This window comes from Macaca thibetana, chromosome 5 (genome assembly GCF_024542745.1).
Source record: "Macaca thibetana thibetana isolate TM-01 chromosome 5, ASM2454274v1, whole genome shotgun sequence".
Classification (NCBI taxonomy): Eukaryota; Metazoa; Chordata; class Mammalia; order Primates; family Cercopithecidae; genus Macaca; species Macaca thibetana.
Window position 1 is genome coordinate 56,571,652 of NC_065582.1, and position 15,482 is coordinate 56,587,133.

The window sequence follows — 15,482 nt, forward strand, 5'->3', positions numbered from 1 at the left end:
AATTTTGTCCCCTTTCTTAAAATATTGATCATGAGTAAAAAAAAGTTTATCATCCTGCCTCTTAGTCTTCTTGTAATATTCTTTTTAATAGGAAGATGATATTACTGAGGGTATTGAGTTAACTCCTATCCTGTTTTTAAATCTTACAAGAAATTACAATTTCTAACTTAGTAAATATGAACCAAGACACATTCTTTATTTGTAGTTATTTATTTATTTTAATATACTTTAAGTTTTTGAGCAGTTTTAGGTTTACAGCAAAATTGAGTAGAAAGTAGAGATTTTAGTTGCACATATTTATTATAATAGACTTTAAAATTTTGAGTAGTTTTAGGTTTACAGCAAAGCAGAGTTGAAAGTAAAGAGATTTCCTGTATACCTCCTGCTCCCACACATGCGTAGCCTCCCCATCATCAATATTGTCCAACAAAGTTGTAATGATCGATGAACTTACAGTGACATCATGATCACCTGTAGCCCGTAGTTAACATTAGGGTTTATACTTGGTGGTGTGCATTCTGTGGGTTTGGATAGATTTGTAATGGCATGTATCCACCATTATAGTATTATACAGGGAAGTTTCACTGCCCCAAAAATCCTCTGCACTCTGCCTGTTCGTCTTCCTTCCCTTGTAAAGTTTGGCAGCTACTGATTTTTATTTTTTATTTTTTTAATTTTTAATTTAATTTTATTTATTTATATATTTTTGAGACAGAGTCTTGCTCTTTCGCCCAGGCTGGAGTGCAGTGGTGTGATCTCGACCCACTGCAACTTCCGCCTTCTGGGATCAAGCAATTCTCCTGCCTCAGCTTTCTGAGTAGCTGGGATTACAGGCGTGCACCACCACGCTCAGCGAATTTTCTTGTATTTTTCGTAGAGACAGGGTTTCACCATGTTGGTCAGGCTAGTCTTGAACTCCTGACCTCGTGATCCACCAACCTCAGCCTCCCAAAGTGCTGGGATTACAGGCCTCGTGAGCCACCATGCCTGGCCGCTACTGATCTTTTTACTGTCTCCATACTTTTTCTTTTTTCCCTAAAGTCAAATAATTAGTATTAAAGAGTGAATAGCCTTTTCAGACTGGCATCTTTTACTTAGTAAATGCTTTTATGTTTCCTCCTTTTTTTTTTTTTTTTAATGGCTTAATAGCTCATTTCTTTTTGGCACGGAGTAGCATTACTTTGGCTGGATGTGCCACCATTTACTCATCTATTCACCTGCTGACTGACATCTTAGTTGCTTCTACATTTTGGCAATTATGAACAAAGCTAACATAAACACCTTTGAGTATATTTTTGTGTGGACATAAGTTTTGCACTTTTTAGGATTAATACCAAGGGAGCATGACTTCTGGATTGTGTGGAAAGAGTGTGTTTAGTTTTATAAGAACCCACCAAACAACTGTTTTTCAAAGTGTTGTATCATTTTGTATTCACATCAGCAATTAATGAGAGTTTCTGTTGTTCCACATAGTAAACAGCATTTAGTGTTGTTAGTGTTCTGGATTGTGGCCATTCTAATAGGTGTGTGGCATCTCCTAGGTGGTGGTATTGCATTGTTGTCTTAGTGTATTTATTTATAGATATATAATGTATAGACTTATTTATGAGCATTTCTACAAAATGATGAAAACATTAACCAAGATTGTATATTCTCTATCCTAGTTTTTGTTTGAACTGAGCAATTTTTGTTGTCTATTATGTTGTAAAATTATTACAAATAACCATATTTGTTCCAAATCAAATTAACTGTTAGATTCTTTGATACCTGGGTTAGTAAAATAGTCCTTGAGTTATTAAGCCATAAACCAGTATGGCCACTCTTCAGAATAATGGTGTTAGAAATATTTATAAAATTGCTAACCTAAGGGTGGTCATATTCAGTAATGACAATTTTTTTATGAAATTAAACATCTATATTAATTTTGTATTGGTTTTGTATTAGTCTGTTTTCACACCGCCAAGAAGATGTTGCCTGAGACTGGGTAATTTATAAACAAAAGAGGTTTAATTGACTCACAGTTCCACATGGCTGGAGGGGCCTCAGGAAGCTTCCAGTCATGGTGAAAGGCAAAGGGGAAGCAAGGCAAATATTCTCCTGAGAACTCACTATCATCAGAGAATAGCATGGGGGGAACCACCCCCACCATCCAATCACCTCCTGCCAGGTCTCTCCCTCAACACGTGAGGATGACAATTGGAGATGAGATTTGAGTGCAGACATATCCAAACCATATCGGGTATCAAATATTCAAACATTTCTTGCCCTCATGTAGCATTTCCTTACGTAAGCTTTTGGAACAGGCTATTTTTGGCTCAATTAATTTATCCTAGAGAATATTCATTTTGAACACTAAAAACAAGTGTTTTCTCCTTACTCTTTGTGCTTTATGATGATCAACCTAATATTTAAAGTACTAATCAGCATGCAAAAGCTTAATTTTTTTCCTCTTATTCTACCTTCTCATCCTCCTCCTCTCTTTCTTTAGCAGTAATAATTGCAGTGAGGAAACAGCCATGACAGCCTATTTTAATAGAAATGACATATTTGATTAAAACTTCATTACTTTTAAACGAATATTATTTATACTACTTTTCAGCTCCATTTTACCTTTTTATCACCTGCCTTCATCGCTGTCTTAACTATCAATGTATTGACACCGTTTACCCATACCAATTCAATAGTCAAGTATAATAACCAGGATGACTATTTATGTTTTTCCTTTTATCATACTAGTTATATTAGCATTAAGAAATATGAAGCCTCTAAACTTAGTTCTTATTAAGTTTCAGTATGGGTCCTCACACTTTTTGGTTTGAAATTACATTATTAGTAGTTGTTGAGACCAACCCCAAACACTTTTTAGAGTTTGTTTTAGATAAACAGTGTTTACTATATTAGAAATTGAAACAAACATTTCCAAAACATTTTTATTGTATATTAACATAAATATTATGGAAAATAATGTTAATTTTGAAACAAAAAAAAAAGTGAGAAAAGTGGCATTGTTTTACATCTTTGCAAATCTCTTTAATGTCTGCCTCAATAGGAGATTCATGGGGTTTTATCCCCTTCTGCATTGGTCTGTTGTGATGTCATGTGTCATGTAGCCTTTAGAAACTTCCTCTGCATTCTTGTATAAGAAAAAGAGTGTTAAAAGCAAATAATGCTTTATTATTATAAGAAATATGGTTCTGACCTTGTGAATCCACTGAAAAAGTGTTGAATATCTAGGAGTCCTTTGACCATACTTTGAGAACCACTGCTACTGAAAATTATTATCCTATTCATTCAATACATCTTGCTTTTCTCTCAACTTCACCTCTCTTATGATCAGTCGCTTGTGAATTTTTACATTCCAGCGCTACACTAATGGATTTCTGATGATATCTAGGTCAAAGTATGGTGTTAAGAGTTATGTCTAACTTTGCATGTGTAATACCTCTGCTAAGGAAGCTTTCACTCATCTTCCAAACATTACTCAGATGTCACTTTCCCTGTGATACATTAATCACTTGCTTTTCTTTTTCATTGTATGTACTTCACAAATACTTTTATTATCTCACAACCAGTCAGATATTTATTACAGTTTGCAAACTACGGTGTGTTTAAAGTATTACTTTATTTCCTTTAAATAAAACTGATTTTACTATTATACTCTGACTTTCTAAATTTACAAGAAATTATATCTCCAATGTGGTAGGTTCTCCTTCCCCAACCTAATGTCCGTTCAGAATCTGAGATGCCTACTTTGTGCCCAGGGAATGGACAAGAGTTTCTGATGACTGGTGATGGTCCACACTGACATTCTCACTGGCTGTGCTTACAGTGGTTTATTCGACTAACACTTTTTAGCTGTTTTCATGCCATGCTTGAGGTGTCAAATCTCTGCTGTGCCTGGTGACCAGCCCACGACCATTCTTTGAGGCCTTGAAGCAATGTCCCATTACTGTTTGGATCTGTACCTCTGGGCCCCACCAAACAATAGTTTAAGGGGAACCTCAACTTAATTCCTGCTTTTCCAAGACTCTTTTTATCTTGTCCCAAAAACTATTATGCTCAGTAGGTATAGAACTTACAAAACAAATTTTCAGAATTCGGACAAGCTAACTTTAATTTATTTTTAGTTATATACCTATTCCAAATACGTGAGGCTTGAGGCTTACTACTTGCTTGAAGAAGAGGCAGAAAAAAGGTAACAATATGGGAGAGGGAAAAGAGCAATAATTAATATACTAAAGTTTACTCAACCATACATATATTAGACATGTTGTTTTATTTGATGAGTATTAGCTTTGTATTCCTTTATTAGTTTTGTATCCCTTTCCCCAAAATACATATATACATGCATGGATGGACACGCATGCCAATACTAGATGTGAAGTCCTGATGTAGGTAGATTCTAGCGCCAAGCATAGTGACCAGCATTTATATAATAGGACCTATATAAATGCTTGTTAAAGTCATCTAGAAAACTATAACTAAAGTATTTTTACCTGCAAATACATTGTTTATATCTTAAGTTTCTTTCCGTTGTCTTTTTTTAATAGATGGGTTCTCATGATGTTGTCCAGGCTGTAGTGCAATGGCTCTTAAGAGGTGCAATCACAGTGCACTATAGCCTCAAACTCCTGGACCCAAGCATTCCTCCTGCTTTGGATTCCTGAGTATTAGGGATTACAGCCAAGTGCTACTACATCGGCTTTGTCTCTTAATTCTCTTTGAAAAAGGATGTAAGCTATAACTTGTTCTTTATTATTTGAATTGAGAAATTGAAGGACTAAAAGGCCATATATAAAATATTGATACCCTTCTTTAAGGACTTTAATATAGTAAAACAAGTTTTTAATATACTAAGAATATTTACTGAATATCAATGCATTTTAGACTCTTTGTTGTGGTACAGGAAGTATGCAGTAGGTAGACAATGTGTTTTCTGATCTAGAATTGTTTATAAAGTAAAATTTCCTTGCCAACGCTGGAAAATTATAACGAACTAGCATACTGAAGTATGTACACTAATCTATTTGTCTACTGGAGTTTCTTCTGAGCATTAAATGAAATGATATTTTAAAATAGCTAGTACAGTATATCATGGCTGTTAGAATCTGCTCAATGAATGACAGCTATTTACTTTACTTTTTTATTTCTCTCTAACTATAGACCTTGTGGGTGTATAGCACAGCTAGCTATTATACAGCTATGAGGAATACCAGTACCTGCTGCTGCTAATAATTCCTTGATGGTTTATCTCATAAAACTAGTCCCAGATTTCAAAAATGTTTTTGAATTTAGGAAATGAGTTAATATTCCTAATTGTAAGTATCATCTTTGATTTTTACAATACAGATTTTTTGTTGGCATCACTATTGAAAATACTTCCTTTTGTCTGACAGTAAATCAAAACAAAAGCTCATTGTGTTTATTTGCATGGTTACATTAAATATGTTATAAAGGTCTCTTTTCTCTGAACTTGGTCTAAATATGCTTTTCATTGTTAAATAGTTACAGGAATAGATGAGTTTTTCCTCTATTTGTAGTTCTTTCAATCCCAAGTTTTGTTCAGTGATCACTATCATTGAAATTCTGAGATGTATTTCACTTTTACACTCACTGTTAACTTGCCTAACTTAGTTCATCTAAGCTTGTGTGCAGGTCAACTTTGACAAGTAATTTAGAAGGTTGTCATATTTGACATGAAACTTCTGCGATCATGGATTTTCTACTCTATTAATATTGTCAACTGAGCTGTTTTCTGACATTCTAAAATAAATGTGAGCTGTATTTACTATTATTCAAAAGACAGATCACTCAACTCCTCTGAATGAAAAATATTTTACTGGCTAGTGAGGAAAGTTATATTCAAAAAATTTAGTGGGATGATCATTCAAATTTCCATCAGTATAATTTAATTGGAATTTTCTTTGGATATACTTAAATTTAACTATGGTGTTGTTCTTTCTTAGGCTAAATGAATACAGCAATGTTTTTTTTTTAAAACTCCAAGTAAGAGGTTTTAGGCTGCCTTGTTCATTTCCATTTTAAATCAGCTAATAATTTCTCTAAAGGTTGCAATGTAAATGTACCATGGGAGGCAAGCCTCTCCCTCCCCCATACCACTTGATGGAGAGGGAAAACTCTTGAATGAGTCTTTACATTAAGCAGAGGCTCTCTTCCAGAATGAAAGGTTTCTGTCAATGCAGTTCCAGGAAGTTTAACTGTTTGCAAGAAAGTGAGTTCAGCAATCTCTTAATCAGCATAGAATAGTGGTTAAAAGCAGGTTCTTTATAGCCAGATGTCTAGGGTGCACAGTCTTGTCTCTACCACACTGGACCTTGATTAAGTTACTTTAACTCCCTATGCTTCCATTTCCTCAATTGTGAAAGGGGGATAAAAATAAAGCAACCTCATCAAGTTGTTATGAGGTGCAAATGAATGAGTTTTCATTTCTTATTTTTAAAACATTAGGAATTATGGCTGGCACACACAGTAAACCCTACATGAGTTTAATTATATAAATACATGAAGTTATTTATTACTAAGATATGCCAAGTACTGGGTTTAGAGAAACAAGAGAGACAGACATAACTCTTGTTCTTAGGAAGATTATAGTCTGGGCAGCAGGGAGTCCGTACACGTGAATAGACTAAGATGGGGAGGGAGGGTGCTGCAAATTTCTACAAGTCAGTGTAATGTAATGACCTATTTTCCTTCGTCATTTGTGTTAATTCCATATGCTTTACTCACATGGCCTCCGTTGGGGCTTCATTTCTCCCACTATGAACAGTGAACTTATTCCGTTGCATACCCTCACAAGACAATTGCCATCAATCTGTTCAGGAATGATGGTGTCCTCTGCTCATCAATATATTTATTAATGCCTCAGAAAAGGAAAACTCTTAGTCATTATTTCTTTTAGTTTTTTATGATCCTATTAATTATTATGCTCTTTATTGATTCGTTGCATCCATATTCTTCTAGTATATAAACTTTCCAGCATGTTAGGGTAAGTCTTTCTCTGTCTTATTCTCTTTTAATTCTGCAGTACCTAGGATAGGTTCTAGTACATGGAGCACTTAGTAAGGAATGAATGCATTCATGCATGAATGAATATGTCTATGTGCTCTTGTGTAAATGTTAATGTTGGATAGATTTCCAGAAATTTGAATTGCTTTATCTAAAGTTAGGGGCATTCTAATTTTATGATGTTCCACCTAATTATCCTTCAAATGGATTTTACTAATGGACATTTTCATCAAATATGTATTAGAATGCACGTTTCTATAAATTTTTACCAATACATGACCTTAGTTGTATTATCAGTCAATATGTGAAAAATATTTATATTGGTTTAATTTGTATATCCTTGATGATTGGTAAATTTGAGCATTTGAAAAAAATATATATATATTTTTAAAATGTATATATATGTATACACACACATACATATACTGGCCCTTTATATTTCTTTCTCTGTAAATAGTCTGTTTACACACTTTGCTAATTTGCTTATTAAAAAAAAAATACTGATTTGTAAGAAATCATTTTGTTCTATGGATGCTCTTCATGATATATTGGTTTGTACTCTACAACCTTTATAAAACCTTGTGTAGTTATAGTATTTTATCTGTGGTTTTAATTGTATTTATGATATAGCATATTTTCTTATTTTTGAATAACAGCCTAGTATTTTTCTTCCCATTTTTAAGCATTTGTGTATTGTTCTTGCCTACTGCCATAGCTTATACTCCTATACTCTTCAGAATAGGAAAGGCAATCACCAGCTACCTTGTCTTGTCCTTGATCTTAGAGAAAATGTCTTAATTATGTTTTTTTTTTCTGTCGGCTGTTTGTTTTTGCATGCTTTTTATCAAGTTTAGGAAGTCAATTTATTTTTCTACTTTGCCAATAGATTTTTTTAGAGTTATGGATGGATGTTTAATTTTATCACCATTTCTATTGAGAGTAACATATGATTTCCTTTCATTAATATGCTGATGTGATGCATTATATTAATTGATTTGTAAAAATAAATAACCATACTTGCACTCCTGGAATGAACCCAACTTTGGCATAGCTATTTTATTGTTATTGTCTTTTAACTTTGATTGACCTCAGTTTGTCTATATTTTGTACCTAAATTTTGTACCTAAATTTAACCATGAGTTTTGATTTTGTCTTTCTTGTGATGTTTTCATTAATTTTTATTTCAAGTTTATGCTAATAAGTGACATTTACTTTCCTTTTATTTTTCTTTTAATTTCGTATTTTCTGTATATTACTATAATCATTGATTAATGATTATATGTATATGTTTATATATGTATGTGATTTCAACGACTGTGAAAGCATCCCAAAAATCATAGGGAAAATTAATTCTTTTAGTACTATTTGTAAAATAGAACCTAAATTTTCCACTGATGTAAAATGCCATTTTCTTTTCATATATTAAGGACATATGCTTCTGTGTTTAATTTCCGTTTCATTGATCACCTTTCATCAATAATATATTCCTTAATAATGACTTTTTAAAATAAAAACTCTTTATGGCTAAAAGACCATAACACCATCTCTAACATTTTGTTTGTTCAAGATTATCTTATGGATTAAATACTTAAATGTAAAACCCAAAACTATAAAAACCCTGGAAGACAACCTAGGCAATATCATTTAGTACATAGACAGGAGCAAAGATTTCATGACAAAGTTGCCAAAAGAAATTGCAACAAAAGCATAAATTGACAAATGAGATCTAATTAAACTAAAGCGCTTCCTCATAGCAAAAGAAATTAGCGACAGAGTAAACAGACAACCTACAAAATGGGATAAAAATTTTGCAAACTATGCATCTGACAAAAGTCTAATAACCAGAATCTCTAAGGAACTTAAATTTACAAGGAAAAAACCAACAACCCCGTTAAAAAGTGGGCAAAGGACATGAACAGACACTTTTCAAAAGAAGACATACATGCAACCAACAATCATGAGAGAAAGCTTAACATCACTGATCATTAGAGGAATGCAAATCAAAACCACAATGAGATACCATTTCACACCAGTCAGAAGGGCTATTATTAAGAAGTCAAAAAATAACAGATGCTGGCAAGGTGGTAGAGAAAAAGGAATGCTCATACACTGTTGGTAGACATGTAAATTCTTTCAACCACTGTGGAAGACAGTGCAGTGATTCCTCAAAGGCCTAAAGATAGAAATGCTTTTGACCCAGCAAACCCAGAACCCAATACTGCATATATACACAAAGGAATGTGAATCATTCTATTACAAAGACACATGCATTCATGTGTGCATTGCAGTACTGTTCGCAATACCAGAGACATGGAATCAACCTAAATTCCCATCAATGATAGACTAGATAAAGAAAATGTGGTACATATACACCACGGAATACTATGCAGCTATAAAAAGAATGAGATCCTGTCCTTTGCAGGGACATGGATGGAACTGGAGACCATTATTCTTAACAAACTAATGCAGGATCAGAAAACCAAGTACTGCTTGCACTTGTAAGTGAGAGGTAAATGATGAGACCACATGGGCATATAGAGGAGAACGACACACATTGGGGCCTTTTAGAGGGTGGAGGTTGAGAAAAGGGAGAGGATCAGGAAAAATAACTAATGGGCAGACCTCTGTAAGATTTTGAATAAAAGTGATGATAACAAGCATACTTATATTTTATATTACTTCAGAGTTAATGATAGTAACTGTTTCTCATTAAAAACAAGGTTTGCTTTATTGTGATTATTTGAACATCACTTTTGTCAGCCTGTGTGTCTTTCTATTCCTAGTGCGCTAAATTTTCACTTGTTATCAATATTAATATGTGTAAATTTCAGCAAGTAACTTTTCTACATTTATTAGGATGATTTTATATTTTTTCTTTTAATATATTACTGTACATTCATATTTGTAAAATAAACTCAACTTGGTCATGTTGCATTTTTTTATGTTACTCTTGGTTTGATTTTCTAATACTATTTTTAGGATTATTATAGGTATGTTCATAAATGAGAAACGTCTATTTTTTGTATCAATTTCAAAGTAAGGTATATGCACTCTATCTGGTCTCTAAATTGCTCTCTATATTGAAATATCTTATCCTTGAAAGTCTATTTGAATTGGCCTATTAAAAATATCTGGCCGAGCGCGGTGGCTCAAGCCTGTAATCCCAGCACTTTGGGAGGCCGAGACGGGCGGATCACGAGGTCAGGAGATCGAGACCATCCTGGCTAACACGGTGAAACTCCGTCTCTACTAAAAAAAATACGAAAAACTAGCCGGGCGAGGTGGGCGCCTGTAGTCCCAGCTACTCGGGAGGCTGAGGCAGGAGAATGGCATGAACCCGGTAGGCGGGGCTTGCAGTGAGCCGAGATCGGGCCACCGCACTCCAGCCTGGGCGACAGAGCAAGACTCCGTCTCAAAAAAAAAAAAAAAAAAAAAAAAAAAAAAAAATCTAGGCCTGGTGATTTTTGGATTTCTTTTTTTAAATTACTATGCTAGTTTCTTTAATAGTTATTATAGTACAAGTGAGGTTTTTTTTTTCTTAATCAGTTTGATATTTAAAAAATATAAAATCAATTTCATTTAACTTTTCAAAACTGTTGACATAAAATTTGTTTATTATACAATATGATTATATTTAAATCTCTAAGTATATATATTTATTATATTTATAATAATATAATATATACTTATTATACAATATGATTATATTTAAATCTCTAATATATCTTATTTATGTGTCTATCCTTCCACCTGACATAGGTTGCCCTACCTTCTTTTTTTATTAGCCCAACCAAAATTTATGTCTATTGGTCATTTTTTGGTGTATGTCTGTTATTGTTTAAAGAGCCTATGTTATATTCTTTCTTTCTTTTAGCAGGGAGCTATACGAAAAGCAAAATCTTAAGAAAACATGACCAATGTACAGAAAAAATAAAAGTGAATAGAGAAAAATTAGTAAGTACATATAATTGGAAACACCTATTTCTAGATTTTAAAAACTATGAAATCAAATTGAAAAGAGATTTACATAAAAGATGGAAGTCTTAAAATTTCTCAGATAATTTGAATAAGCCTTCAAATAATCACCAGATTCAGTGTATGATATTCCTACTTAAGCTTATTTTCTAGTAACTATCCCTGGTAATTTGAAATAATGATCTACTGAAAGGGGCAAAGGAGAAAAAAAATAGACTCTAGAGTTTTGTCTATGAAGGATCTTTATGATTGGCTTATTAGCACATGAAATTGACTTGAAAGAAATACATCCAAAGTCTATTAAGTTTTTGAGGAAATTGTTTTTTCAATTTCCTCAAAATTCTCCTGAGCTAGGAGAACTCCTCCTAGCTCAAAAAACTCCTGAGCTACGAGGAAAAATGCACTCAAAACAATCCTCTGGCTCCTACATTTTCATAAGAAAGAAACAACCAGTGTAAGATGGATAGTTCCCAAGGGTAAAGAACAAGCAAGTGTTTGCCAGGGAGCAGAACCTGAGGTCATGGAGAACAATAAACAAGGAAGTAACTTTTGGTCAGGAATGTGGGTCTCATTAAAGAACTTTCCCCACAGTAGAGCAAATCAGGTGTGTCTCAGTAGGGGTGCTTTGTAAGACCTATCCAGCAGGATTGTATGGTTATTATTAAGAGGGGTGTGTTCCGTGTTCTTTTTTCCCTTTCTTAAATGTTACTTTTCTGCTATAGTTATCTTATCCCTGCTCTACCACTGACAACATACGTAAGACTGATTGTTTTTATATCATGCTTTGCAGGACCACAACAACCACTCCCAGTCATGATGGAGAGGAGTGTTCAATACCCACAGATCCTGAATTTTGAGCTGATTATACTAAATAGATGGGACTTAGTTTTGTCTGCCATGGGGTGAGCATATACTACCTGAGGGAACAGGTACACATGAATATTTATTATTACAATAACTGTTTGTACAGAACTTGCTTACTGCTCACCAATATCCTTATTCTCCTCTAATTGATGTTAGAAATAGACTTTTCCTAGCTTCTCTTGCTTTTTTGTGTAGACATTTCCTGAGGTCTAACCAATGTAGTATAAACATAGTTGATATATGTCATTTCTAGACTTGACTCATTAAAGATTCCCATGTATGGTTATTTAAGCTTTGTTTGCTTCCTGTCTAGTGGAATGGAGAAGACTGCCAGAGAAGTCTTGGATGGCATAGGGTGAAGATGGCAGAGTATCTGTTGGCCATTTGGAGGAGGATTGTTCTCTGATCTGTTTACTCTTGTAAACAAGCAATACATTTCCAATATGTGCTATTTCATATTTTGAGTTCATTTGTTGCAGTAGCTAGTTGATCTTGCCAAATAAAAGCAAGATTATTGAAGAAGTAACAGTAAATACATGTATTAATGAATTTATCCTGAATGAAACATCATTTACTTCTAGCTTCACATTATTGTTTGTAATCAATTTTATAATAATACTGTTATAACTATGTGGTCCTAATTCAATGTTCAAATCGCCCAAATTATTTTTTATGGTGAAAACAGTAAAACTGAAATAATTAAATTCAACATAAAAACTGCTAAATAAAGGAATATTTCTGGCTTATGTCATGATCTATTAAAGTGCATTTTATATCATCAGGAATCTGTCCTACTCATTTCCTTTGGCTTAGATTTTCTCTATGTTGATTTCTTTTCTGCACAGGTTCTCTATGGTGAAGATGGCAACTTGCTGACTCAGTCTCAGAATGCCTTAAATCCACATATTGTGGCAAGTGGAGGTCTGCTTCTCCAATATCTCTTCCAGATAAGTCTGGAGAGGACTGTAATTGATCCACCCTGAGTCATATGTCCATGTCCAAAGCAATGAGTTTGGAAAATTTCATGACACACTCCTAATTTTGTGGTAGGAGACACATCAGAACCACACAATGAGTCAGTCTTATTTACAAAATAGAGTTTCATCTTCCAGATGAAAGGAAAAAATGTTGTAAAACAAAAACAAATATTCACTAATGGGGATCTATCTGAATTTCACCTGTAACTACAAATGCCCAAAAGTAGATTTACAGTTCTCCTAGAGTGTCATGAATTTCAAAACATATGCATGGAATCATAAGGTAATATCTTAATCACTTCTCTCAACTTTCTGTTGAATCTCTCCTTAACATAAAATGAGAATATTTTAGCAGTAGGAGAAGGATTATTTTTTCATTTATAGACCTTTATGAGGCACTAATGTAGGATTGAGTTTGACCTGATACAGTGTTCTATCTCTGAGTGCTGTCATTCAGGAGTTTGATTGTAAATACAATTTATTTTATATGATACCAATATAGAGAACAAATTTACTTTTTTTTCTCATATAATCATGTAATCAATTGTTCGAACATAATCCATTGAATAGATACTGTGGCATTTCCCTAATTATTTGTAAAGGTACTGCTATTAGATATGAATATTTATATATGAGGATATGAATCATGGCTCTCTGATTTGTTCATTATTTGCTTGTCTATTCCTGTGCCAGTACCATACAATTGGTACTAATATAGTGTTCTGATATTGACAGGATGAGATGTTCCATCTAATGCTGTAGCTTTAAATTTGTCTTGGTTGTACATTTCTTTATATTCTTCCATATACATTTGTGGTTCAGTTGTCAGCTTTGAAAATCACTTTTGGGATTTGAATTGGAATTGCATGAAATTTGTAGACTAACTTGTAGAAAATTGACATTTTTATGATATGAATTTCCACATTCTTATAACCATGGGTGTGTTATTTATTTTCACTTTTGAATATTATTGTGGGTTTTTAATAATAAAAATAACAATCAATAAGTTACATGGTGGTTACTATGTGACAGATGTTGTCAAAGTTCCATCCATATATCAACTTATTATATATTCTTATGGGAAGATACCATTATTATCTCCATTATGCAAATAAGAAAACCGAGGTACAAAGAGCTTAAGTAACGTGTGCTAAGTCATATAAGAGTAAAGCTTTATTTGAATGCATGCAATTTGTCTCCAGAGCTTGAAATCCATTTTATTTTATCTTAATTTTACTTTAAAAAAAAAAAAAAAAAAAAAAAAAAACAAAAAACTTTGGAGACAGAATTTTGCTCTGTTGCCCAGGCTGGAGTGCAGTGGCATAATCTTGGCTCATTGCAACCTCTGCCTCCCAGGTTCAAGCGATTCTCCTACCTCAGCTTCCTGAGTAGCTGGGACTACACTTGTGCGCCACCATGCCTGGCTAATTTTTTTTTGTATTTTTAGTAGAGACGGAATTTCACCGTGTTAGCCAGGATGGTCTCGATTTCCTGACCTTGTGATCCGCCTGCCTCGGCCTCCCAAAGTGCTGGGATTATAGGAGTGAGCCACTGCGTCCAGCGTGAAATCTTTACTAGTATCTGATATTGCCTCCCTAAGAACTTTGCCCACTCCTTAGTGATACTACCATTGGCTTAGTATTTTGGATTTTCTAGTAGACAATAATATAATATTTGCATAAAGCAAATACACTTATTATTACATTAAAATTTTTAAACTGCTCATTTGTACTTGCTTTCATAAAGCCTTAACTAATTCCAACAAAGTATTGATTACTGTGGATGATAGTGGTAAATCTTGTTTTGTACCTAATATTATTATTTTTTTTTTTTTTTTGAGACGGAGTCTCGCTGTGTCTCCCAGGCTGGAGTGCAGTGGCGTGATCTCGGCTCACTGCAAGCTCCGCCTCCCGGGTTCACGCCATTCTCCCGCCTCAGCCTGCCTAGTAGCTGGGACTACAGGCGCCCGCCACCTCGCCCAGCTAATTTTTTGTATTTTTAGTAGAGACGGGGTTTCACCGTGGTCTCGATCTCCTGACCTTGTGATCCGCCCGCCTCGGCCTCCCAAAGTCCTGGGATTACAGGCGTGAGCCACCGCGCCCGGCCAGTACCTAATATTAAATAAAGTGCTACTAAATGTAAGTGAGATGCTTGCTATAAGTTTTATTAAACACTATAAAGTTATTTCCTGTCTATTTTCAAGAAGTTTTTATTATTTTAAATGCATGTGCAATTTTTTAAAGTATTGTTTTACATCTCATATTAAATAAAATGCTTGTAAGTATTTAGTATATTACTAAATATCGGTGAGATGCTTGTTGTAAGTTTTAGTAGTTAAACACTATAAAGTTATTTCTTTTCTATTTGCAAGAATTTTTTATTATTATAAATGCGTGTACAATTAAAAAATGTCTTATTTGCTCTTATTTTCTAATATGAAAACATTTGTGCTTTCCTGAGATGAATGCTGTGCTCTCATGAAAGATTGTAGAGTCAAAAAGTAGCCTCTGGAGTTAAGACTTTCTGGTTTTAGGGCCTCCTATGGCCACTTACTAATTATGGGTCTTAGGAGAGTTACTGAACCTTCATAATGGGTACCAATCCTATATCCTGTCAAAAGGAATCCTTCTCTTGGCCATG

At 33.9% G+C, this 15,482-nt stretch overlaps 1 long non-coding RNA gene across 1 annotated transcript; it reads left to right on the forward strand.

Annotated features, from left to right (window-relative positions):
- The first annotated feature begins 2,950 nt into the window (after window positions 1-2,950).
- Window positions 2,951-12,518, forward strand: LOC126954521 (uncharacterized). Its single transcript, XR_007725629.1, has 5 exons — window positions 2,951-4,733; window positions 5,164-5,318; window positions 10,901-10,980; window positions 11,792-11,930; window positions 12,179-12,518. It is a non-coding gene; the product is annotated as an uncharacterized LOC126954521 (long non-coding RNA).
- The last annotated feature ends 2,964 nt before the right edge of the window (window positions 12,519-15,482 follow it).